At 38.2% G+C, this 27,273-nt stretch overlaps 1 long non-coding RNA gene across 3 annotated transcripts; it reads left to right on the forward strand.

Moving 5' to 3' along the window:
* Positions 1-5,117: 5,117 nt before the first annotated feature.
* On the forward strand, positions 5,118-21,306 carry LOC111271697 (uncharacterized). Of its 3 annotated transcripts, XR_015315432.1 has the most exons (4): positions 5,118-5,589; positions 11,440-11,807; positions 13,068-13,276; positions 20,907-21,306. It is a non-coding gene; the product is annotated as an uncharacterized LOC111271697 (long non-coding RNA). The 3 variants fall into 3 exon arrangements; XR_002687042.2 differs by lacking the exon at positions 20,907-21,306 and having other exon boundaries at positions 13,068-13,519; XR_015315433.1 differs by lacking the exons at positions 11,440-11,807; positions 20,907-21,306 and having other exon boundaries at positions 13,068-13,519.
* Positions 21,307-27,273: the final 5,967 nt, after the last annotated feature.

Raw genomic sequence — 27,273 nt, forward strand, 5'->3', positions numbered from 1 at the left:
TATAAAAACCTTATATTATCATTTATCGTTTTCTTTAGGTTTGATGGAGACTTTTCATATTTCGATAGTTAAATGCGTAAATTAAGTGTTTTGAAGCTGTTCTAGAGGTTTGAGTAAATCTGAACGCTACCTAGACGAAGTTTCACTCATTTATACATGCTGCGCATAGAGACAAAGGAATGTTATTACAATATATAAAACACGTCGCGACTTCTAAATTCGTTGTTTTACTTAACAATTGGCATGAAGCTTCAGGAAGATAGTATGAAAGACTCTAATAATAAGAGATTGGCTATCGAACTAAGGAGCCATCGAGGCGACGAAAGATTATGTCAACTAAGATAACTCTCAAGACATAATTTATTAAAAAATAAAAAGCTACTATTAATGGCTAAAATATCTAAGACTAATGTTGCAGATTAATTGGTTTCATCGTACTCTTGTTAACTAATATTTAAAAGCGATGTTTCTATATGCAGGCGTAGCGTATGATGTAGCTTGTGGCACGGAAAGATTTGTTCTCCTGACGTAATGCCCTATTGTTTGTCCAGGTACAAGAACAACTCCGAAATAGTGCGTCGAATATATTCGAAAGTCAAGCTGACATTTACTCCGCAAGCTTTACGTTTTCTAATTTGGAGTGCATGTAAACACAGGTTGTCCAAAGTAACTTGGGTATCTTAATCAATACTTCCATGGCTATCACAATGTATTAAATCGTAATATGCGACTGCGGATTAGATCTTCAGGGTATTCCCTGTTTTCAGTTCAACTAAATAAACTATCACAACTAAATACTGCACTTTATGTACTCAATAATGATACAAAATGCAGCTCGCAAAGCGGTCCTATGCCCGACCGAATCCGAGGTAGAAACATTTTTTTATATATATAAAAGATTAATTGAAAATATGATAATGGTCATCCGGCAAAATGGCCGGATAACCACCGAATACATGATGAACGTTCAAATATTCAAATATTACTCTCCGTACCATTCTGTCGCACCTCTGCCATTTATGGCAAACACTTTTGTTTAGCATTTAGGGTAAATGTTGCGATGTTGACTTTCATTATTTTTGTACGTCGTGTTCGCTATCTATAGATGATGACTGTTTTGATGGACAATTCTCAAATAGTTTCCACGTCCTTTTTTCCCTCCTTTGTTGAAACCAATACGGCCGTAGTCGACACCGCCTACTACATAGATGGCGTCATTAAGCTAAGCGAAATCAGCAAGGAACCTCATTAAGGGAAGGCGAGGTGGGGACGCCGGCGTATTTGCGGAATCTTCTCTCCTTCCTTAGGCTTGCTTTTCTGGTTCATTCATTTTCCTTTTGAGGCAAAAAACCAATCCAGCCATGTGAGACAGCTCCTACTGCTGGACTTGCAGATACCGGATTCCTCGTTTAGGACGTTTTTTTCTATCTAACTCTTCTGCTGTCGATATACAACAAATTAAGCAACTAACCTTTACGAGGACAAATCGTCAACTGACATAACTTGCTAACTATCATTTATCAGCTAAATAAAAAATGTTTCAAAGTGAACCTTCTAACGCAACTTATCCAATTGTCCCGACTTATCGCCTTTAAAGTAAGGCCGTTACTTCGTTTTCAATCGTAATGCATGATCATTATTTTAGTTGGTTACTGCCACTTGAACGGCGCCAGTCTTGAAACGTATGGAGAAAGGTTTCGTTCCTACATCTACAAAGGTATTGCTAATCAAGTATGCTTTGACCCCTTTGACAACCATTATGAAAGTACTGTTTTGTATGCAATGTATGTATATCATTTCACGAAATAGGTCAGATTAAAATTCAGCTATCGATTAGGAAAGCAAGAAGTCTTTAAGCGATTGGATTTCTTCAAAGTACTGTATAGGCAATATGTTCATACGTATTATTTATGTTGAAAAAAATACGTTTTCTTTTTTTTTCACTTATAATAACTACAATATTTCAATAATAAAAATTCATTATTGTGATGACACCTCAAATAAAACCGATATCTCAGAGACAATAAATTTTAAAGTAATTATTTCAGTGGAATTAGAAGTTTCATTATTATAGTAGATGACTATACAACAAAATGTTGAACCTAATAAATCTCAGAATGCAAATACGACTGTGTGTTCTTTCCTCCGCCAATATTTAAGCTACTATAATTAACAGTGGCAAAAGTCGTTCCTGTAAATGCTCTTAACCTGCTTTCTTTGTACGTGCCACACAGCCCCTCCGTGTAAATAAAGGTGTTTTTTGTTCAACTTCAGGCATATCTGAGCTTGATGTTGAGTTTTGTCTTTTTCGATGTCCATCTTGTGTCAAACGTCGTTAGGATATCGCTACGCAGTTGAGCCTTCGACCTTGCGAACACTATTCATCCCTTTTGGTGTATCCGTTCAAGCTGTATAACCTAGTAGATGCAACAACTTGAGTTCTTCTTTTGTCTATCAAAAAGAGAGAATCACATCGCTTCCTCAACCAGAGTCACCCAATATGCACACAACATTTTAGTTGAATCCGTTAATGTAACATCAATCAAACGTTGATTTTCTTTCGTCTCGATAATCAACTTATTATGTTCTTCAAACGTTGCTCTTCAAAAATAAACAAAAGTTTATGCACTACGTGTCCTTTTATTTGTAATACCTAACCCGCTTAGATCTATATCTGTTACCATGCGCTGTCACAGCACACACTGTTAGCAAAGATGAACTGGGCTATACTTTATCGGATCATAATTTCTTTGCTACCCGATTCTGGAATAGGTTGATATTTGCTTCTATTGTACTTTCAAACCATTATTCTATCCATATTATATATAATATAGACCTTCCCGAAAGTTCTCGAGCAACTCTTTCTATTCGAGCTTTAGTTTATGGCATTTAGACGAACGGGGGCCAATAGAGAAATAAGTCCATTTTTCATTTGCTCCATTTAGATTTAAAAAAAAAAAACCCAAAAACGTCCATTTGTAAACTTATTTTTTCAATACAAATCGGCCACACTACAAATTTTGACATTTTCGCTGACTTGTGTGTGTGTATGGGGGAACCTCACGTAGATAATAAAGCTACATATCGCGACATAACGACATCTTGCCGAGTTGTGACAAGCTTGTCTTTTAATGCATTTTTTTTCCATTGTACTGGTTTAGAATTCACTCGAACGGATTTTATCCAATTGAGGATGTAACAGGAACGAACTCACTGGCAACTTTAAAAAGAAAAAAAAAAGTATAAATTATTAAAAAGTTAGTGTTGAAACAAAACTTACTTCCATTTCTTCCAAGACTTGTTGTTCAATAAATAACGTTCCCCTTCAAATTTCAGTTCTGCAAAATTTGAAATGTTTTAAGTCATGACGTGCGTATATATCGTTTAACAGCTTAACTTGAGAGACATAACGGACAATATGATGTTTAGTTGGAGCCATCGGTCTGATGGAACGCCTGAATGGAATGGCGGCACCGGACGTAAAACTCGTAACATAGAGGATGTTTAGCCTGTCCCCGTGGTAGCTTAGTGGGTAATGTATTTGCCTAATCTTGAGGACACCTTGTGGTCTAGTTGCGAGCCTAAGCATAGACACACGTCGCGGTCTGCTGAAAGTCGGCCGTCTGATGGAAGCCTAACGGTGACACCGGATGGAAAATTCGAACTACAAAGAGGACGTTTGGTCTGCAAGGTTAAGCTTGGACTTACTTGGGATACTTATAAAAAAAACTTATACACTACCACAAATTCAGCTGACGGTAGTTTTTAGTAACCAACATGTAGGGCACAAAACAATTGTGAGATTCACTTTATATGATAAACACACAAAAATAGTAAAATATATATTATTTCACGAAAAGGGCTCGAGACACGCCACACAAAAAAAGCATACGCTGATGGCACGTTTCTGGTGGAGTGATCATTGTAGTGAAGATAACTTGGCTAAGCTCAAAATTATTCTTCAGATTTTCGGACATTTTTAAAGCATTTTTAGATGCTTTTAAGAAAGCATTTAAACCATCTCCACATTACGTTATATAATAATTGATTTTGTGTCTTTAAACCACGAGGCATGCACAAATGTTTTCTGTATACTCTGAAGGTATGTTTCGTCCCTAACTAGTCCAGTGTCACATGCATATGTCGAATCAGCACTATGAAGTCATTAAAATGCCGCATACACAGGTCAGGTTTGCTAACTACAAATTTACCAGTTTACCTTCTTGGACGCACAAGCCCCTACTTGACTGCTGTCTTATTCTTCTAAAAGCCTATCTTCTATGTGTCGCGTTCAACTTGTAAGCTGTAGGAATATAGACTACGTATAATCAAAATAGTAAAGATATTATTGGCCAAAATCCTTTTTCTTTTGGCGTGATAACAGACTTTGGTTCAGTCTGAGGGCAACACAGCCAAACCCATGCTTCTTAGCATATATACATCCCGTATGAAATAAATGAATTGATTTATTTATTAATCGTTATGAATTCATTTATTTCACACTTACTTAATTATTAATTAATTAACTAACTTAATTATTAATTAATTAAGAACGCATAAGCTGAGCTGTTAGAAGTAAATTTTTTCCTCCGTTGTCAATACAGCTTTTCCCTCTAAGTTTGCGGCTAGATTTAACAGATCAGCACCTCAGTATAAATTGCGCAAAAGTGGTGAGTGATTTATTATTACCTGATGTGTTAATAATATGTTTAATAAACGATGCAATAAATACCACATGCAACTGCGTATTCGTCACCATTTAGTACAAGGTTAGGATAGAGGCTCCATTAGCATGTTCCACGTTTTATGGCGTCTCATCGTTAGTGAGTCTATAGCTTGTCTTTCTTTCAGAATCAACCATCTTGACAAACTAGTATATCGTATCGTTATACTGGTCCCAGTGGCGAGTAGAGTTATTCAGATGGCGTCAGTAACTAGCTAGGAACCTTAGCACTCCTCGCAGCTCAAAGCTACCCTCTCAATGCTGATCTCCCTATCATTTGAGCAGTTCCTTGAATCGTTCGGCTGCTCTTTTCTATGGCAGACCTGTCCTGTCTTTTACGGGTTTCCCCAAACCCTTTTTAGGGGAAACGAATGTTCTTGGCCCTCTCCCTCATTGCTAAAGTCATCAGCTATCAGAAGGGAAAGCCTTATGGACAACATTCTGCCACAGCAAGAGATGGATATGGGTGATTTTAGTGTCACAACGGCGGCTCAAAACTTAGCTGGGGAAGAATCCGAAACGCCTTTACTAGGCGGATCTCATGCTCTAGATGTTGATGTCTACATTGGACAAGTACAGAAATTGTAGATGTCAACCGACGCTCGCTTGTGTAATGTAAGATGGTTAGAGCTTGCCGTACTCGGTGCAATCAATATGGTTGTCTTGAACAGCCTCAAAAGAGGAATCTCACACACTGTGTAGGTTCTTTGCGTCGAGGAGAAAAGGCTAACTGAGAAGGATATGTTTATCATCAAGGAAAAAGAACACGAACGTTTCTTGTGAGAAATGGTTGTTTCCAAAATTAAGGAGAACTGTCCGTGAACGGAATTTAACATTCATCTTGGACAGATGATGTCTCCAGCTAAGTACGTACACGTATGAATGCTACCATATTTGATCTCATTGTCGTCAGAATGAACTCTGGAGGTTTTCTGCAAGTTATTTGGCTAAAAAAAAACTAACTCGATAAAATATTTTATTTAGTTTTAAGGTATGCTAAGTTATACCCGGTAACCCTTTGGGCATCTAAGGATAATATAAATAAAAGAAACAAACATGGTCTTGAGTGTGCTCCAAGAAATAGTTCTTTAATTTAGACCTCTTTTTTAGATAATAACGACTAACTAAAATTACTGGAATAAATATCACGAAAGTTAAGTCGGACGAAAAATTCCAACATATATTTACTTTAGCGATGATTAAAGATTTTTCTTGTTTGTTTTATTAAAAGATATTACATGCTTTGAGCCGCGTGTCGAATATCTACTTGGTCGACCCATATTAGTTTGCACGCAGTTGAGAAGGTATACCTTAAACAGTACCCAATGAAGATACATTAAACGAAGCCAAAACTGTTAAAGTCTTGCGCGGCTTACTAAGGTCGCTTGATGAGCACACAACTTTTCGTTCTTGTTTTCTATGCTTACCGATTCTTCTTAGAATTTTTGGTTGTCAGCTGCAAGCTAGCCATGAATGAGAGCTTGGAAAAAAGTCATACCCGTAGCTTTTGTAAACGCACGCCACTCGATTAGTGGTCAATGCTGTGCTAGACGCTGCTTGGCGTCCGAGTTCGTCAGTAGGCAAGTCGTTCAAAGAACATGTAAACTGAAAACGTCAGCGATTAGGCTTTATCGAATCAAGCCATTCTTTTCATTTAGCGTTCTTTGCTTATTAAATATAAAATATTTAATTAAACCGTATGAAATAAGCTGGCTATTTTTTTTTACATGCAGTAGTAGTGTGGCTAGAAGAGTTCACTAAATACAGCACCCGAGTGTGCATTAGGACCGTGCATCATATTGTCTATTGAAACCTTTTCGATGATATGTATCAATACAGCTCGCTTTTTAATAATGTACAACTGTAATAATTTACCGATACCAACAAAGATAAGCCGTCAAACACTACGTACCAAGCAGCATTATGATTTCTTTGCTCATAAGTACAACGCTGCCCCTGAAAGTGACCCTAACGCTCTATACATGTCTATATACATGCAACAAATGCGTACCTTGCGAGATTTATTTTCAAAGCTTGCTTAAGATTGGTTAAAGATTTTTTTATAGTCATATCAAATACTCATTTATTCAAAAGAAGCTTGTCCCTGGTTATGCAACCAACTGACCAGTCTAGTTTGATAACTAGTTTTTGCACGTTCCGCTTGCATCGGCCGAAGGCAATGCTCCAGATTGAAATTTTGTGGGGAATATCTCATGCCCAGTTGGTGGACCTATTAATTTATGCTAACTGTCTCATTCCGTAATAACGACAAAGGAATTAGGTGACTACTGACGACAGTCGGTCGTGGGTAGATATCTCGCGCACTTTTCATATGTGTGCTTCCCTTTCTAGCTGTCTCTCGGTAGGACATTTAAATACTAATCACGTTTCTAAGCAGTACCTGTCTTTCAATTTTTCGCTTCTTCTTCTTCTTCTAATGGTGAACGACGATGATTCACATTCTCTAGGTTTTTTTTCTATAATTCACCGATTCCTGTACGGCATCCCCTTTCAGAATTCCCAATTTTCTTCGGTGGTCGGCCGCTCGATACCAGCTAGGCTTTTTCCTTTTGGGACTCTTACCAGGGCAGTTTTGGTACCGAGTGCGTGTATATAGCTGTTTTTTTCGCTTCAGTGGTTTAGGCAAAAATTTGTATTTGATTGTGCGGGCTTCTTGTTTAGCTTGCTTTGAAACCTTCTAACCCACGACGATGTACTGGTAACTTTCGATGACTATTTTTTCATGAATCTTTTCATTGCACTTAACAAATCAACCATCGTAGAGAATATAGTAGTAATCAACGTAGAAGAAAAGTAGTAGCGAACTCTAACTAAAGTACCCTCTTATTAAGGAACTGTTTTCGGCCAAGTATTGTAGCTCTTTCGACTTGAACTAAAGACGTCATAGTGAGTAGCAAATTATACCATTTGGCTTAAAGATTTAGGTACGCATGTGTAAAAATGTATCTAATCATAACGACTATTAGAGTGTGTCTATCACTTTAAACTTCAATAAAAACCGTGTGAAAACACATATAAGTAAATAATAAGTGGCTGTCCAGTGACATAAAACTAAAAGTGTCTTTCTTGTCTTAGGTTCTAAGAAGGGCTATGTTATTTCGAAGTGAGAGTATGAACTGTTGACACATCTTGTACGAGTTTATACATACACATTCTGTAAAGTACGAATGTCCACAGTACAAAATCCATTTAAGTTTTTTTTTTTTTTTATCATACACATGGTCTGAATATTATGCCTATGTGTGCTCTTTGTTAAATGTTTCTGTTATTCTACATATCTAAATAGTACTTAGGGTTTTGCATCGGCTAGTGCCGGTTAAGGACTGGTTCCTTCCACCACGAACCGGAGTGTGTACATGCCCGATTTCTAACCTAGTAAAAGAGTCCCTTGGTGAATGGAAATATGATTGGGTTAGGCAATGTTTAATAGTATAAATATATTATTCTTGAGTGTACGATTCTCTGCGGTGACAGAAGTGAGCAAGGATGTGAAATGCTGCTTTAGGTCATGTACTTTATACTATGACGTAGAACTCTAGTCGCCTAATTCTTTCTTGTACATCGACGGATGTTAGAAGCTGCTGGTCAACCCAAACGGTCTTTTGAGACTAATCTGATGGCATCTATTTTATTCGTTCCCTATGTATTTTACGATTTCTATTTGCCTCGTATCTCCTACGTATCAATTTCGTTATATAAAGGTAAATTCTTAACAAAATAGAACATATACGATCCGGGCCTTGAACATATGCGAATATAGACGAGTATCTATATATTAAATAATTCTGTCCAGAAGAAAATAGGCCCAGGTGCTGCAGCAGAAGGAATGTCGTGGTATAAGTTTATTGCCTTCAGTCCAGTAAGTGCAAGATGCATCAAGCATATAGTATTTAGAACGTTCGATTCGCGACGGTGTCGTTCTATGTCAAGGGAGTTTAGATAGATTGGTGGGCGAAACTGACCAGGCTGTGGCTTAAGGCGACTCGATTATATGTCAATTAAGCAATCAATGTCATGCTACTGCACCCAATAGTGGGGTGCTAACTGTCGAGGTTTTTTTTTCATTTGTAATAGTATAGACTCAAATAGCTTTACTGGCCGAGGACAAACTGGCAGACTTCTAGGAAGCGTTCCTACTAATCAAAGCATAATACAACACATATACTACATAGGCTAAATAAAACGCAGATACTTTTTATCCGGCTGTGTTCCGCTTTCAAGTTGTTTTAAATATTATAAACTACTCATATTATTATTACTGCTTAGTTTTCAGCGCGCGTCTATTTCAAAAATCGTTCCTTACCTTTTTATTAATTTAATTAATTAACAAAAGACGATAATGTGCAGTTTCCAAGTACAAGTTTAAGATGATTGTTACTGGTTCTTGCATCCGTCTCTTTATGCAATTGCAATTTCTATTTACGCTGCAATAATAGGGATCGTTTGGTGGTTTATGTATGTTTGCAGATTCTTTCTCGTAAGCTGGTTAATTGAACACATTCAACTGATACTTTATCTATAAATAATGTTGACTGATTATATTTATTGATTTAGAGTTATAACGTATAGATGTATATAATATATACAGAAAGAGTCCGGCACCGCTCGGAGCCGCTTCGGTGTAGTAAAAGTTAGGCGAACACGGTAGCACCCTTGAGGCGGTGGACCTATGCCGTTCGCTGAACTATCAATATGTGTTCCTATACTACGTTTGTCTTTGTTCAACATCCTCGAACGATGGTTTCGTACCGCAGAAGAGCTAAGTGGTGAGTCAGTTCGCTGGCGGTCTGGCAGCGATATCAATCGAGCATAAGCGTGCTGGCTATTTTCGAAGTGAACGAGGAGTACGCTGCTCTTTTTCAGTGAAGTGGAAACACTGCGTTGCCGACGTCATCTCCGATAGAGTTAAATAAGACAACAGAAGGACGCGATAGCACCAGTTAAACCGGCAGACTTGTGCTGCTAGGAACAAATTTGTTTAGGAGTCATTTCTTCAACATTACGGGTTGTATGATGTTGCATATTCTCAGTTAATACAGGACTCTAAATGATTTCCTATGATTCTAATCTATCTTAGTAAGGGTGCCGGGATGGTCAGTAATTTAATCATCCACTATGTGTATAATTTGTACTTCGCATCAGATTTCTTGTCGACTTTCTGCATCAGTTGCCTCAGGGGTTCTCGTTCTTGGGCGAGTTCGACGAGTTTATCCCTTCTATGCGCATCGTGCATCATATTAAGGGTTTGAGTGCAATAAAATCCTTCGTTATCGTGGAACATGCTGATATCTGATTAACAAGTATCCAAACATAATGTACAGTTACGTCCATTTCGTTATATTACTTTGCTCGTGTGAAATATGTGTGTCAACATATTATAGGCCACGCTTGTTATAGGCCACGTAAAGATACAATGCACATAACTGTTTCAGAGTGTGCCATTGTTTTCGGCTAAGTGATGATGGCCTTTGCTGCGCCACTGGCGGGTTTGGTATTTGTATCAGATCATCAGACGCTGGTTCTTTCTAATGGCAGAAGAAGATCCGACAAATTTCAATTAGCTATTTTCATACTATAACATCTTTACGGCAAGTCTATAACAGATATCTAATTTTACTCTAGGTAGTTCGCTAGCAGCATCAATACCCTGTTGTAAAAAATTGTTACTTAATCCAACATTAGATAGCTAAAGGAAACAAGCTGGAATAGTATCGGGTTTACCTGCATTAAACTCTTGCAGCTCTAAATATATAATGAGACGGGATAGAAAAAGTAAACTTTAAACTATGTGGTTGAAAGCCTAACATTTTTAAACTAACAAATTGTATGGGAGGAATTCGTTTTTGCTGCAGGAGTTGCCAGCAAAGAGCAAGGGAAAATAATCTTTATTTACGTATAGACATCATGCATATTATGGCATAGCGAGGCACCAAATTACATTTTCGCATACATCGCACAGGTGAATTTAAAAAATTAAGTTTCCTTGAGCTTAGCTTTTATATTATTACCATTTATTTTCGCAAGCTAGTCTCTGCTACAAGTTTCTAGTGACAACGAAATAATAATGGGCTTTCCTGCGAATTCTACATAAATATAGTTGCAAACAATCGTTACCAAAACGCCCTTCTTATTTCATTCATCATTACGCTGCAGCACATGACCAGTGTGTCTATATGTACTTGAAGTCTAGTAGGTACGGTAACGCGTCAAATAGCATGGCCCGCTGCGATATCATTGTAACATTATTACACTATTATCTACCTTATTATTACGCTATTATCTAACCCCAGATGGATGCTTCAGCCAAATTCGTGACATCGATATCTCTATGGACGTTTCCGCGTTAAACGCACCATTAGTGCAACACATCGACTTCATTACAAACTAAACTATGCAGTGGACTGGATCTACTTTGCCAATAGTTCTTGCAAAGTAGGCGAAACTATCTATTATAACGTATCATTGCCCTCCGATGAGAAGCCACGCATATAGGATGATTTAATCAAAATGAAATTTCTGTCATCTCTGGTACAACGGAAACGTAGTTCCAGGTATGATGAAACTCGGGTTAATAAGTTTTAAATTTTCTGTCACGTGCCCAAGATGGCGCAGTAGTAATGAGTCAACCGATCAGCGTGACCCAACCGTCTCTAGTAGCGTCTAGTGCGAGCTAAAAGGTCGTAGGATTATACTAGGTAAGAAACGAGCCGAGCGCTACGGTGAAAGGAAACTGGACCTTACAACGGAACGGAAGGCTACACTGCAAAAGTTCCAAGGATCGACGCAGGACGCATACCAAGATTGACCAGGGCCATGAACACGCACCCTAATCTCGATCAACTCTACTTTGTATGACCGGTTATACGCAGAACCTCCAACCAACCAACCATGGCTAGTTCATACATATGATAAAAACTGGCAAAACACGAATGGCTGGAAAAAAGCACGAAGTCGAGTATGCGGTCCTACACTGCGAACGAACAAGTACAACGCTACAAGGCGGAGCCCATCACAGGAACCTGCATAAGGCGACAGCTAATGAAATCGTAGGAAGCATGAAAAGGTAGGTGTCGCTGACTCGGCTTTGCTCAATGGCATTTTGCGAAAGAAAGAAGAGTTAGAATGTTGAAGACGACGTGTCGGAAAGTAGTAGATTGATCCTGATGCGGAAACGCTATAGACAGCAGTTCGCTAGTTTATTGTTTTCTCTATGTTTCGAAGTAATAAGATACGTTTCTCGAAGCTAGCAGGGTTTCCCCTCAAAGGATCGTCGTTTATGGGTAACCGTTATATGCCCAAGGAATGAGTTCTGTCAGAGCTTAATGGCAGTCGTGCACTTGGAACCCACGAAGAACCATTCGGTTTGATCGCGGCGGAACGTCCATTACCAGACGCCCGATTCCTCCAGAAATAAAATCAAAACCGAGCGGAGACCCTGTGACTACCTGCTCGACACTAATAATAGACTTGAAATCCTAAAGATTTATTTAAAAAAAAAAAAAAAGGGCAATCAGGTCGATATCCGACTTACCACATACCCTTGATCAAATACTTTGTCAGTTGTTCAGTGATCTAATTATGTCACGCTCTAAAACGAAGCTGTATAGAGATGTAAAATGTATATATTGTAGTTTAGTTGTTTAAACTATGAATTTAGAGCTCGGCAATGTATATGTTCCCCTTTTTAAGGTCTGTGCTCGCTAAGGTAGTACGGAGCCACTGACTAATATGGCATGCATTGTGAAATTGTCAGCGGTGAAATTTCCAGGATCAGTACGAGCAACGAGAATGAACTGCACGCTCTTCTTTCTATTTTTCGCGGACAGAATAAATCGAAAACGGATGAAGCTCGCATCCTAGTTTGCATACTTATAAATTATTCAGAAGCCATGGGCGATTCAAAATCTGAAGTTATAGTCGTCGCTATACTTTTTAAGCCCGGTCTAGCATGATTTATTTCTTATCACATCACAAATAAGTTATAAAAAGAAGGAGAAATATATATACGCAGTTACGTATACTCTTTTTGAACCCGATTCACCGATCGGCGTTTCGAACAACTTTAACGTGCCCAGGAGTAAACAGAATAATGTTAACCGTTAGTACGATACCGAAATAAAGAAACCATTCATCACTATATAGGTGTTTAGCGATATAGGTGTGCAGCGATCAGGGTTTCTTAGACCACCAAGTTAATCGTTATTAGATTAGGTTTTAATACCGGCCACTGAGCATGTTGCCAATAGTCTTGGTACTTGTATCGTCTGATCTTTTTATATTTCGATATTACATATTAAGATTATTCCAATTTTCTCTGTTACAGATATTTTGAATCTATAGACGACCAGGTAGCGTTCGAACTATCGCGGGAACGCTTTGAATGCTGCACATGTGGTTCGTGGGGTGCATACGCATTACACTCTCCTACGCCATGTTAAAGCATTGTGTTTTCAAATTACACAACATGCATATATCATAGCTGTTTTAACACTGCGGAAATCGGATGTAATTCAATTATCACAATGCTTTTAGGTAAGCCTTCTTCTGCGCAAATAGGTCCGTCCGATATAAGGAAGATTGCGGATGGAAGACTCGGGCTTAACAGCAGCGGAAAGCGCTTGGGTCTTTCAACCATTTTCTTTTAGCTTTTTAATATAGTTGATACCTTTCAATTCACTGTTAACTCGACCCAATTTAGGGAATGAGCCAGAGCTTTTACGTATTCGCGTATGATTTAACGTTTGACTAAATAAGATCTATTTTCTGACCTCAAAATGCGTTCTCAATCTTAACGGATCACTATCTTAGCTTCTTTCATGAACGGATAATCTTCTTCATAAAGAATTCGTTAGGCTTCTTTATCGTCATCATTCAAGACGATCAGGAGCACGGAATATAAAAAAGCGGTGTATTTCAACCCAATCCGTAAACGTAGTGCAAAATTAAACGGAAGTCAGCTGTCTATGCCATGTGTTCAGGTGCTTGTTTCTTAAAAGGCCTGCATTGCAAAGGAAATTAGGCTCGAATCTGGTTGTGCTGTAGTATCTTTTTAACGAAAACAGTTAGAGCGATTCAAGACAGCCTGATTAATTAAATGGCAGAGGAAGGTGGTGTGTAACGCCTTGCCATGAATATTTCGCCCACCTAAGCAGAATGTTTGATCTTGGTGGACTCCATGCATCTTGTGATATTAATATTACTAATAAATATTCAACTTTCAATCGAATAACCTGCGAGGCTGTGCGTCCACTCAAATCGAGCATATAAATTATACGTCTTTTTCACATGACACTACGAAAGTAAAACACAAGAAAGAAAACACGTACCTGTTAAATAAGGGCATTCTTGATGCGTATATTTTAACTTCTGAACGTATTCTCTTGGTCTAGAGTGGTACACGTTGATTCCAAACCTGTGTGTCGTTCAACTTAAACTGTTAGATGTACAAATATTCCGAAACGTATTACAGCTGCATTTCGCCTCAGACACTTTCTTCGAGCCGGGGGTATCGGAGTGCGAGTTGCCATAGCGTGGTATCCCAGCGGCGCCGACGATATGGCCTTAGCCATGTCCACGAAATAATGTGAACTTCGATTGTATCGCCTTTGAACCCTATGAAGTAGCTGATTTTTATGTGTTTTAACACAAAAGTGGCTTCGAGAACGACAGCTCAGCTAGGTTCACTTCGACATTCCTCTTAAAATATCCCCTCTGCTTTCCCTTTAGTCTTTTCACTAGTTTGGTCAGTTGACATGTCCACGAAAGCTGACTTCAATGGTTCGCTTACTAGAATCTTTTCTAGAAATACTGTTAGTAGTCGCCTGCTCCCCGGCACATATACTTAGTTTTTCTCTTCAGATTTTTGTTTTTCCAAGATTATCTAAGGTCTCCCAAGTTGTTGCCTTGCCCGAGCGCAACTGTGATGGACCGACAAACTATAAACCCATAACTACAATCTACGTCAATGCGGAATATTTTGAAAAATATGTCATACGTCAACTTGAAACTCACATTTCAACATATTTTTTGCAAATATTTTTCGTTCTCGATCCTGTAACCTGGCCCTTTGTTATATCTAAAACTACATCAATTGCTTTTGTGATGCAAGAAATGCCTTCCTGGTAGCCCCAGATTGACACTGCAAAAGCTTCTGGCAGCATTTCGCACAGAAATAAATTTCGCAGAAATAAAATCCTAGTGTGATTTTTCCTTGTCGTTTGCCATTAGTTCAAGCCTAATTTGACCAATCACTTCTTAAGTGTGCGCAGCGACAATATGGGCTTTCTCAAGATTTAATCCCCGTTATATTTAGACTGCTCGTCTTTGTAGATAGAATAGAAACAGATTATACGCCGTTTGTTTTGTTGACCACTTTTCTTTCATCGCGCGGTCTTCCCTCCCCCCACCCCCCGCCTCCTGCTCTTACGAGGACATCTGCAACTTTGCGAATGAACTGACTGACATTAAATGTAGCTATGATACACTTGGCCTCTGTAAACATTTCGAAAACGGAATAAGTCCTCTTTAAAGCTTCTCAATGCTCCATCAACGTAGCAAGCAACTTAATCAGCATTGATGGGACAGTCGTTCAATTCAGCTCATCAGCAAGGTGCTTTGGCTTGGCATTTCGACCAAGTTCAGACTGAGCTGGTCATTTTTTTTAATTGTGCCCAAAAGGCTATGCCGCTTCTTTCTATGCTCTCCAGCTTTAGAGCTAAGGGTTTCTCTTGACACATATTTCTGTGCCTTCATAGATCCCTTCCTGGACCGATAATTACGTACGCTATTCTGGTCTGCAGTAAGTCGTTCTCTCAGCATTTAAGTGTGGTATCAACGATCCAGCGTAATGCCATGCGGATCATCTTAGGATTGTCAAAATCCGTCCGTAGATTAAGTTTTTTCAACGGGCATGGAATTCGTGCTTTTTTTGCTTTTTCGTGCTTAACGTTGAACGGAACTGCATGTTCTCTTCGCCGCCGCCGACCTTCTAAATGTCTTTTTAGAGATGACCATGAAACACTGTACAGCTCAGTCAACTAAATGCAGAAGCTATCTAGCGCGTTCCCCAAGTTATAAACGAATATATTTGTAACTTCTTGTCATCGTATATCATATATATATATATATCATATAAAAGCGCAAACTATTCCGCCTAAAGTTAGTAAGATTTATTAGGCATCGCTAACAGTACTTTGGTGGCGACGCTAATTTTATTTTATTGTACACTAAGTATATGAAATGAGACTATTATTTAGTTCCTTATTGACTTTTGGTTTCTTCTAACTAGTACGGTCTTGGGACTTGTATGTTTGAATAAAGTTTATTTGAACAGAACCTTAACTGAAGTACCTAGTAAAAAAAGCAATTTCTAATTTGTTCAGTGTATAAAATAAATTTTATTTTAGAGGCAATATTACATACCTAAAGATTAAGATAAAAAGATACCTAAAGAAAGAAAAAGACCAATATTTCTCTGAACTTTTGCTGCCTTTTTTAAATCGTATAGTAGTATTACCCTATAAACAGACGCAACCGTGCCTATTGCTAATATTGTATACCGCGACTTTTGCGAAGAATACCTTTGGAACCATGCTAACCGAATAACTTAAGTCCTGCAACAAAGGGAAGAATGAAGCTTTCGCTGTTAAAATAATGAACGCGTTTACAAGGACAAAACATATCAACAAACTGTGCAGAGGCTGTGGTCTTGATAGGTCTCCTATTTATGTTAGTTGGCACACTTTGCATCCAGTCCTATGAAACTGACTGTTATTTGTGGACGATGTAACGCTGGGGCGAAGAATCCAATAGACAACTCTTGACAACCGAGGTTTTAAAGAATTAAGCTGCGTAAAATAATTTTCATATGCATAGGGTCGTATATTTGGTGTGATTCAAATCTTTTTAGGCATGTTTAACCAAAATAAAAGAATTATCTATATGGGACAGGTTTTTCTTTTTATAATTACATTGAGTTTTTGTTGAACGATAAGGAAAAATTGCTGTTTTGAGTGTCCCAAAGCTACATATTTAAATGCAAACTGATAGCGGTATACATTCAGTTATCTTACGTTATCATCCTGGAACCTATCTGAGCCAGGATGGGGTCTAACTATATGGGTGACTGCATTTAAAGCATATATGAACGAAGTGGCCGACGCTAATTTTGCCAACAAATTGAAACAGCTCAGCTGACTAGGAGTGCGTGTATGGGTATCGATACCAAGCTAAACAAATACAATCGTAGTTTCTTGTACACACTAGGACATGTCGTTGCTGTCAACAACGGGTTACGGGTGGCTGCTTCTCAAAGAAATTTTGATAACTTCACCTGCATCTTTCAGATTTTGTCATCCACGTGCATCACGCTTAGTCATACCTTAATCATCGGTCAGAATTTCACACAGGTGAATTATTATGCCACTATTTATGTAGTCATACAGGCTTGACTTTGGCCAATAACATTTTGGCTTTGAATAATAGCGCTGACTTTTTCTCCTCCTCCCGCGAACCAAATGCCACTCATGGATACGCTATAGCCCAAGTGGTTCGAAAGCCCGCTTTACAGTGCAGAGCAGAACTCATGTACACCTATACTATACGAATCACAATCGTTGACCTGCCTAACTTGGTAGTAAGTGATTACAAAACATCGGCTCCCCTAGTCATGGTTACAGCTCCTTCTATTAAAACACTTTTAGTTTTATTGAGCGACTGACTTTTTCGGAAATTATTATTGGCCCATATGGCCGCGTCGCTATCTCACATAATCTTCCTTGTAGGGCTAAATGGGAATAAATAAATTACAATAAGCCTATTTTGGCCACATGAAGACTTTATATACCAATGTATTAGTCAATAGCTCTTCTATTATGTGGCCCAGATGGACTCGCTACAATGTATTCATTTCCGAGAAAACATCAATTAAAGTAATTTATGTCGCTGGCTCACACCTCCCTACAAGGTGTGGTTATATAGACCATAAGTAGAACAGCACGAGCCGTTGATGGTTCAGTGCAACTACGCCAGTGATACAACACATATGTATACTCTTTCTTTCTAAAAAAAAAAAAGCTATGACTATGGCTACTAAGATTAAGACGATACTCTATAAGCATTTATTGCTAGGTGAAGTAGATCACTTTATGTGCATTTCCCGCATGAAGGCCAAGTACTGGCACACTGACAAATTAAACTTTTTTCGAGAAGCTGCTCGTAGCAACAGTAAAAATGTACGTATTCTCTCCTAAATCTAACTTGATTCCATTGAAGCTTCTACAACTGATGTGTCTATGCACCGTCCTGATATAAACATTTATCAATGGTAAATTCGGCTCCATCATCGTGATCACTCGCGAGGTGAGCCGCTATAGTTCCTAGATAGAACTCATATGCATTAATCAGTCGAATTTTCTGTTTTTCCAGTCTACTACAATCCGTCAACTAAAAGTCTGAGTATACCATATTTCTCAAAACCTACAAATCCACTTAGAAAAAAAGAAAAGTGATGCCAAATATCGCACAATCCTATAGGAACTTTTGTTAATTCAAACCTATATGACGAAGGTCCTTGTGTTCGGAGAGTTAAATATATAACGCTTGTCTTATAGCTTCAATTAGGAATTTTCACTCGTAGTCACTTGTTTAGTACGTTTAAGTTAATGTTCTACGACACTGAGCACTCTAACATACGTTTTTGGGACCTAACATTTATTATTCGATGTTCGGGCTCAGATCGTGGGTGATTCTCCCGGTGTGCATGAGGGCAATCTTTCATAATTGAACGTTGCCATTTTAGGATGCAGAAGAGCAAATGTGGTTGACTCATATTGTTCCATGTAAATTGAAAATCCCGTTTAAAGAGCAACAGTTATAATACTTTTCCGCTAAACCTTCAGGTTTGTAGTATTAAACAGTGTTACAATTTTAGCCAGTTGAAGAAAATGTACTCCAACAGAAGATTTGCATTTAACACATCTGAGGAACCACCAGTGCATTTTATCAAGCGATAAAAACGGTTGAATTGCTCAGACCGTCGTTGCAATTGTAACATTATTACGAAGAGTCTGTTATCGCGGTCGCGAAGGGGACTATATCTGATTCGCATATGCCGTAGGGTGGGACGCCTGGCGAAGCTCAAGATAGCAACTAGGAAGACAGGGTGTAAAGATTCGACGTATTCAGTTGCACGCCATGACCCATTTCGCCACTACATGGCGCATTTACTCTCCATAGAAAATGTCATCTCGAGACTAGCAACAGATAGCCCAGTCAAAACAAGACAACGCCATCGGATTCCTTTATTTATTTATTTATTTGAATTTCGTGGATCTCGGCGAAGCATTCCGTAGTTGTTAGTCAAAAGTCTGAGACCTTCCTTTTTAAACCATTTAGAGTTCACGTCAAAGTGTCCTACGACGTTTGATATCGCAAAAAGACATAAGAAGCTTATTGTTTGGCACATCACGAACTTAACTGTACTTCAGTTGGTAAATGAAGAGCATAATAGAAGGCGTGCTTTTGAAAGTAATATATATACGGTTGGAAGATAAAGATAACGTTTTAAACGCGATTTTAAATGGAAGCTTAGCGATTTTTTCATCATTATGTGGAATTGAAATTTGGAGATTAGCAAAATCTTTACCACTTTGAAGCTCATTTGCAATCGGTTTAGTAATTACATCGTACATATTCCTTCAAAAGATCTCATCGATTTTTTCGAGGAGCAGTAAGCGAGTCTGGCTAGAAATAAATGTAAAACTGGATGAGCTTTGAGACTGATTTTAGCTCCATTCTTTAGTTTTATAGGCTTTAGCATTGGTTATAATTTATTGATAAATTCGGCGATACTACCACCTAATACCTATGTCCCAAAGTTGCACGTTTTTTTATAGACGCAAACATTTTTCGATAATAGTGTTAAAATTATACTTAGCCGACAAACACCAACTTTTAGTCATTTAAAATGATCTTATTAATATTTTCTAACAACGGGGATATCATGGTGATATCCGATTACTTCACGTATAAATACTAGAATTGGTCCTTGAATTTATGGCCCTATGCTAATTTGATGAAGGTCTTAAATGTTACCTGTTAGAAAAGATGTAAATATGCAGAGGGCTTCACAAAATCTCTTCTTCCTGTACGGGTTCATGGAGCCCGCTGGTCCACTTTGGTATAGTACCACTTTTTATCCTCCCAATGGCTAGAAAAATTGTTTTGCTTGATAATGGGTACGTGCTTATATGAGTTTGCCAGTGAACTCCTCGTGTTAAGTCTAAATACATATATTCGATATTATGTATGGCACAGTTATTTAAATCTTAAGCAGATCAAAACGGAACGAAAGTGTCAATAAAATTATAAATATAATAAGACGATAACAATTGATATATGTACACTTGTACGTGAGAATGTATCGGATAGCACGTACACTGTACAAGATCAGCTATTTCAATGTGTAATTAAGAATGTACTAAACGTAAGCGTAGTTAGTTACCCTTTGATTTCAATACATACGAATTCGGTAGTATGAAGTTCTGTATGCAAAACAATTACCTGAAGACCTTTTATCTTTTTTTAATAAGGTCCTAATAGTCTGAACGTGATTCTTGATAGTCAATGCGTCATTTAGACTACCTGTAATTAGCAAAGAACAAACAGAAAGTACATGCTAATGATTCGATCACTACGAAGTGCCCTCATTAAGAGATAGGGCTCCCTGAATTTACAATATATCGTTGAAGCCTGTACTAAACGGGGTTATTTGTATCATTGAAAAATCTAAATTACTTAGTAACTAAATCGCCAACGTGAATGGATACTAGCCTTAAAAAAATTGTAAACGTTTCAACGTAAAGCCCGGAGTTAAAATCGTCAAATTTTTCCTGAAGTGGAAACACACTAAAAAAAATCGTATAGTGCTTGAAAACTCCGTGCAAAATGACCTCCTTAGGTTCAAGAAAAGGACAAAATCTAAAAATGTATTTCCAAGGCTTTACAAACAAACTTTCTATACACGCATGTGCGTATAGCATCATGTCTTTAACACAACTGTGTGATTTACTTACGAACAGACATGAGACAGACTCGATCCTCACTTTATCTGGTCCCCATCTGAAAAGTACCAAAGGTAATGTTGATAGGCTCTTTGTTTTAGTGCCGGCAACAACACGCGCAGTTTGATAAGGACAGTGCACTCGGCGGTCGTTGTGACTTCCCGATATCGCCTTCAACTGTCGACGAAAATTACAATTCCTCTATACATTTCCGTGGAGGCCCCGAACTGCTCAAGCAGGCAAACTCTGAGGACACGATACGAAACGTTGAGACTCTTAACATTTCTACGAAAAGTCGAGGTAAAGGAGTAACTGGAGAAAGAAGAAACAGTAATGTTTCGACGATGTCGGTCGCATAACAAAACACGGTTGTATCTTGTTTTGATCATGGTAAAAGTGAATGCGTTGTATATATAATAGAAAAAAGAACTCCAAACAAATTTAAAAAAACTCTGTATCAAAAAACTTCCGTACTAAACTAACGTACCCAATTTAATGAAAATAAAGTTGTGTATAATGAGGTTTTGGCTATTCGTTCTATTAATATCGATGTACTGGCCTTTGATTGGACGTTTGAAAACAGCTATGTCAATGTTGCTGGCTATGATTAAAAAAAGATGAACCCTTTCAGCCAGTAGCCCGCGGCAGTGACTGGCCAGTCTCACCGAGAACTCGTAGTCTTAATGAAAGCAAAGCCCGTCGTTTTGCAGAGTATTGTTTCCGGCTGAGTAATTATAATTTTACTACAAGCGTGATTAGAAGCGCATTTTACAATGTTTCACTAGCAAATATAATCTGAAAAATTAGTGCCATCAATGTATCATCATATATTAGGCAGTTCCGTCTTATTTAACAATAACAGACACTCGATATTTTCACTTCAGAGAAGCGACACAGAAAAAAGAGTTACGAGATTGTGATATCCCTGTTCCGAGCTCCTCTGTGGGACCGGGTTTTGTCCTTGCTAACACCGAATAATAACAGTTTAAGGCATCTCTGTTCGTTGCACAGCTGATCCACAGGATATTGAATGATATTATAGTGATTTCAGCTGTTGATTCTCTATCTACAGTTCGGCTAAAACTAAGCTTCTGAGCAAGTATATGTTTTTTTTTTTTGTTTTTCGAAGCTAAATTATAAGGTGGAGCACGCGTGCATTGATCTGGTTTTATAGGGATTACAGAGGTTTTACCTTGAAATGAGCTGAGCGTGGGGTTGAGCCGATTACTTTTTCCTCCAAATGTTTCCTTCTCCCCCAGAGGGTAATGTTAAATCACATAAAGCAATATTTTTTTTTATTCATTCGACATACGATTAGAACCTCTCAAAGATTTATATATAAACGCTACAAGCTATTGATTTATTATGCATTAGCATTTTTTTTCTCTTAGGCAATCTATTTATTCTCTCTTGTTAGATAATTCTAGAGCTGATGTTAAGGAAATCGTTGAGTTTGGTTTCGGAACCCTTTTCGCTTACAGATTTAATCTAGCTCTGCTCGGACAAGGTGGCAGCCGATATAGACGATGGGTTCCTCTCTAAAGGGGACTTTTACAATTTTAACCATGCGTGATTTGGCGGAGTTGTGAAGAACGACGGCTGGCCTTGTCCCCGTTGTCCAGAGTTCTGCGATATGTTGCATTTCACGCAAATCTTAACTCACCCAATTCTTTTCTTTATTTCTAATAGCATTTCGCTTGCTCAAGATTGAACATTTGGATACTACCCTGCCTAACGATAGAATACTGATGTAAATTGTTTTCGAATGTTCTGTCACAATCAATTACCTCAAAAGGAAATTTATATAAATATCCAGTCCTATAAAGGCTTGGAAATGCTACTTGGTGGAGATTACACGTAATATGGATACTGTTGCCGTTGATCTCTACTATAATGGTTACTTTACACTGCTATGCATTTAACGCCGTTGATGGCCTGTTGTGTACCGACAAATGGTTTTCCGAATCATTCAAGGAACTGTGCAATATAGAACCTGTATTTATATTTTGATTTTCCTGATCTTCGCTGCAGTTAGTGACAACCCTTCTAGAGAAATCCGTTAACCCTGTATAGTCAGTAGGCTTCTCTAAACTTTTTAACAATATTCTTAATATTTGGTTAAACTAATCACATAAGACAGCGTATGGTACAAAATATTTTTTAACAAAACCCAGTTTTGTCTATAATTATTATCATAACCAAGCATTTTTTAGATTAAGATGTTTTACATGTTTTCAGTCGTTTCTGACACAAGTCGAACAAAGTCATATTTTCCCTTATATTATAGGAAATTAGATATAAAGTTTCCGAGAGATATTCTCAATATTTTCCGTATAACTCTATACAAAAAAAGCGAAAAGTATGTTGCTTTTAACCTAACCTAACCTAACCTAACCTAAAGCTTTTAACCTACCTAGCTAAGCCTACAAACAAAAGCACAAATAGTTGCAGCGGTCTTCGAGATAATTGGCAAATTTCATAATAATAATAATAATAATAATAATAATAATAATAAGCAAGTTTAATGTTCTATGAAACGTGAAAAGCAGAAACTTCGTTTTGGCTTATCATTGTTGCGACGTCATTACCACTTTCCATGTGACTTGTCCTTTTGATTTGCTAACAATCTGAAGTTTATTTCCGTTCGGATTCTTTGGTGCGGAGCGTATTTGAGTGACGCCTCAATCTCGTCTCACGTACGAGTGAAGATGATTAGAGGAGAATCACTTTGAGATTGAAAAGTGCTCAAGCTCACGACGGCAGGTTCTTCTGCATGGCTTTGTAACTATCTACATCCTGTGGGAAAGAATCGACGGTAGGGTACCCTTCGACACTCATCATCCCTTTTTAAACTATGAAAACAATTGAAATCACCAATAACCGAACTTAAATCCGCAAGATATGGGGGACTGAAGTTATTGCTTCATTCTGTTTCCTTCGTGCAGCGTGGGGGGCAGTGAAATATTGTGTCCAATAATCACACCGACCTAATTATTAGCTTATCTTTAAGAAATTGGGATATCTGCTAATGTAGACAGTTTCCTTTTCTGCAAGAAAGTGACTTTTGATATCCATTGCAAACATAAGCATGAGCTTATACCCGACTCTATTCAGCACTGCCGCCGTAGTCACTTTCTTTCAGTCCGACATCATTTTCTCGTCTAACGGACGACACAGAGCCACCTATGTCAAACCTATGTTGGCGGTATGCTCTAGACGGGCCTTTCATTGGTAATAGTTGCACAAATTGTTTTCGGATTACATTCCCCATGGGTCCATCTATCCTGGACTTAATTCATGAGAAATTCGGTACATTTCCGTAGTTCCGTTCTAATAAATCCTATATTAAGCCGTCAGAGAAACCATGCTTCATGATATTTTGCTCAACAGGTTCCATAATCAGATAATCTCCTTTGTAGTTGCCAGCCTCCCAGTTTCCGTTCTTAAATAAATTTCATTAGCGAACTTTTCCGGCTTAAGATTTTTACCGATTTTCAATAACGTTTACCGACTCTTCCATCTCTTAAATGCAAAAGTTTGTAAAACTAACGGGACAAATATAAAGACGGCATGACGGTGCTCCTGTCACAAATGCACTGTACAGTTGAATCCATTCCGTCTTGCAGTCTGTTCCGTATCCCTTGCTTCTTTGACGAACTTGGAACTAGACCTCTGTAACTCGTCATAAACATACTGTCGAATTTCATCAAAGATTTATCAATATTCTAATAGACAATCTGCATGCGGTCTTTATGCGTAGGCTGTTTTCTTTTACTGTGAATGATAGCAGACGTGACGTCAAGGTCGCCAAAAAAGCATATTTAAACTGCTATGAAAGGAATGGTACTTACTGAAAAGGCTGTTCACCACACGTCTGTATCAACATTCGACCCATCACGCACAACTCAGGTAGCCGACTTCTTCTTCCGTTCATGAAGAGACCCAGAGGATTCGCGGTGTACAACAGCAATTATCTTCTATAGCAACGACGTTCTTCTGATCGTAAACTATTTTAAAGTAAATTTCAATGGTTTTCGCAATTTTGTGACTATGCTTAAACTCGTTGTGAAATACGAAAAGACCCTATGGAAGAGCAACGGACCGTAATAGCCAGAGTCATACAACAAAAGCGATCCCGAGGAGAATACGCTGAGTGGGTCAGATTGAAGTACGCAGCTAACAATGTAGCCGAGAAAGTAAAGGGTGCGGTGCCTTTGTATTAACGAAAAGAGAAAATAAACATCGAAAACGAAGCACGATACAGCGCGATGGCAAGACCATCTTAACAAAGCTATAAAAGGGCCAAATGGTAACGGTTTTCCAACTGCGTCGGAGACTGGCAAAGCGCAAAGTAACTGCGTCCATAAGGATGCTTCGAAATTGAACCGAAATAAGTAGTTTTAATTCTCGTAAATGTGCCAAAAAGCCACGGCGAAACAGAAGTAAGGAGGTTTCAAATGTGTTTAAAAATGCTAAAACGGATGAAAATTGGGAAAAATATGTTTTTCAGATGAATTGCATTTTGGAAACGTTCAACACATCACAATCATTTTGGCGAACGAATCCTGTGTAATTCAACAGGCGAACACCGGAGCACTATAATAACTGTGTGAGCCGTGATTTCCATCCATTTTAAAAAAAAACACTAACGCACTAAGATAATTCAGAATAAAAATGCTGTCCCATACGGGAATGGTGTTCAGGTATACAGTTGGTATAGTATGGTACACACATATAGTTAGTAAAAGGCTTACTAAGATCAACACCTCGTCGCTCTATGTAGAAGTAGCAACGGGATTATTATTACTATACGTAGGACTGTCACGGGCCGTATTCGTCACGAAAATAACAGCGTTTATCGAAAACGGTGCATTAACATAAGTTGCAAAAACATCTGCCGATATGTCAGGTTTCCTTTAGCTATTAGCAATTATGACATTCATTTTCTCTAGCTTCTAAGCTCTAGCTTCCTCAACAAATTTGAGACCTCCGTGATCCAGCATCGTCTAATAATCATCGGCAATGTTCACAGCCTGAGCGTAAAGCCACGCCAGTCTCTATGAAGAAAATGATTATTAAGTAATGCATGTTTCCATCAACACGATTTCAGTCACTGTTTTATCTCATAGCTTGTTTAAGTATATGATTTAGATAATGAACTCCCGCGATATCTACGCATCAAGGGACAGACGTAAGGCATCTCCTCAGAACGAAATGGTTTACAATAGTCTCTTATATATAATGTCCTCTTATATTCCCCTTACGTTAATAGGGAAATTTCAATAATATGCGAATACATGGGAGACAAATATGGAACTACTTCATCGTCTATATTTTGCATACTGCTATAAACGTAAAATCAAATAGTTCTTTATTTAAAACAAAGAAAACATAACATTACTCATAATATTGGCATTAAGACCTTAGCGAAAATTAGTCTCTTTCTTTCTCTAATTGTTCCAGCACAATTTTGAGCAGAAATATAGTAGCACGATGACTACTTCGTCAACTACTTCAACAAGCCCTATCCGTGTATTCCTTTCCATTACAGGGGCACAACAAAAAGACAAGCGTTCCTTTGCATTGCCTCATGACATCAAGGCAGCAAAGGTAAGCATGACATTATTGAGTGAGTTTCGTCTGTAGAGATACATGGAAATTGTTCGGCTAATTAATGAGAATCATTCATGGGTAATGATAGTACGGTTACATACCAAATTCCTCAGACAACTGTAATGTGAATTCGGCCTGATCCCAAGTTCGATTCGGCCTGTTCGAGTTTGCCTTCGAAATACCGTTTTCTACGTATGATTGTACTTCAGCCCAGAAACCTTTTGACGAAAAAGCCGTATAGATTCTTAGTATGTAGAATCAATAATGGACCTTTAGCAAGCTGTTTCGGACAAACACCAGTGCAACTGGCTACGGTCAATCGTTTCGCCGGCAACAAGGGAGGACATTGCACTAGCAACCCTTTTTATAAAGAAAACATATTTTGCAAATATCGAAGGGAGCGTTGAGGTCGCCAGCCTATCACCTAAAAAGCATTCCAAAAAATGTGCCCTCAAAGGAAGGAATAGAGAACGACAGTGCCAACTTCTCAGCTGTATGGTTGCGTTTGCTATAAGTTATTTGCGAAATTGCTATCCGAGAACAATGTCTGAAAACCCCATCTATATAAATTCGAACTACAGACGCCGATATGATAGTCTTAAACATTAGAAATGAGACATACGAGAAACATCAGTGTGAAGTTTAATTGGCTAATAAATAGGACGCAACGATATTCGTAATGGACATGTGGAAAACTTCTATTTTAAAGAGAAATGTACGCTCACGGGGTGAACCAAATCACTGGGCCGGCAGCAAAATTCGCCAAGATACTGGTTAGTAAAATCGCACGCTTGCCAAATATTTTCAGGAAGCTATTGCGCTAAGTCTGTAGATATCTGAACAACTATTTTTACT

This window comes from Varroa jacobsoni, unplaced genomic scaffold (assembly GCF_002532875.2).
Source record: "Varroa jacobsoni isolate VJ856 unplaced genomic scaffold, vjacob_1.0 contig00878, whole genome shotgun sequence".
NCBI classification, from domain to species: domain Eukaryota; kingdom Metazoa; phylum Arthropoda; class Arachnida; order Mesostigmata; family Varroidae; genus Varroa; species Varroa jacobsoni.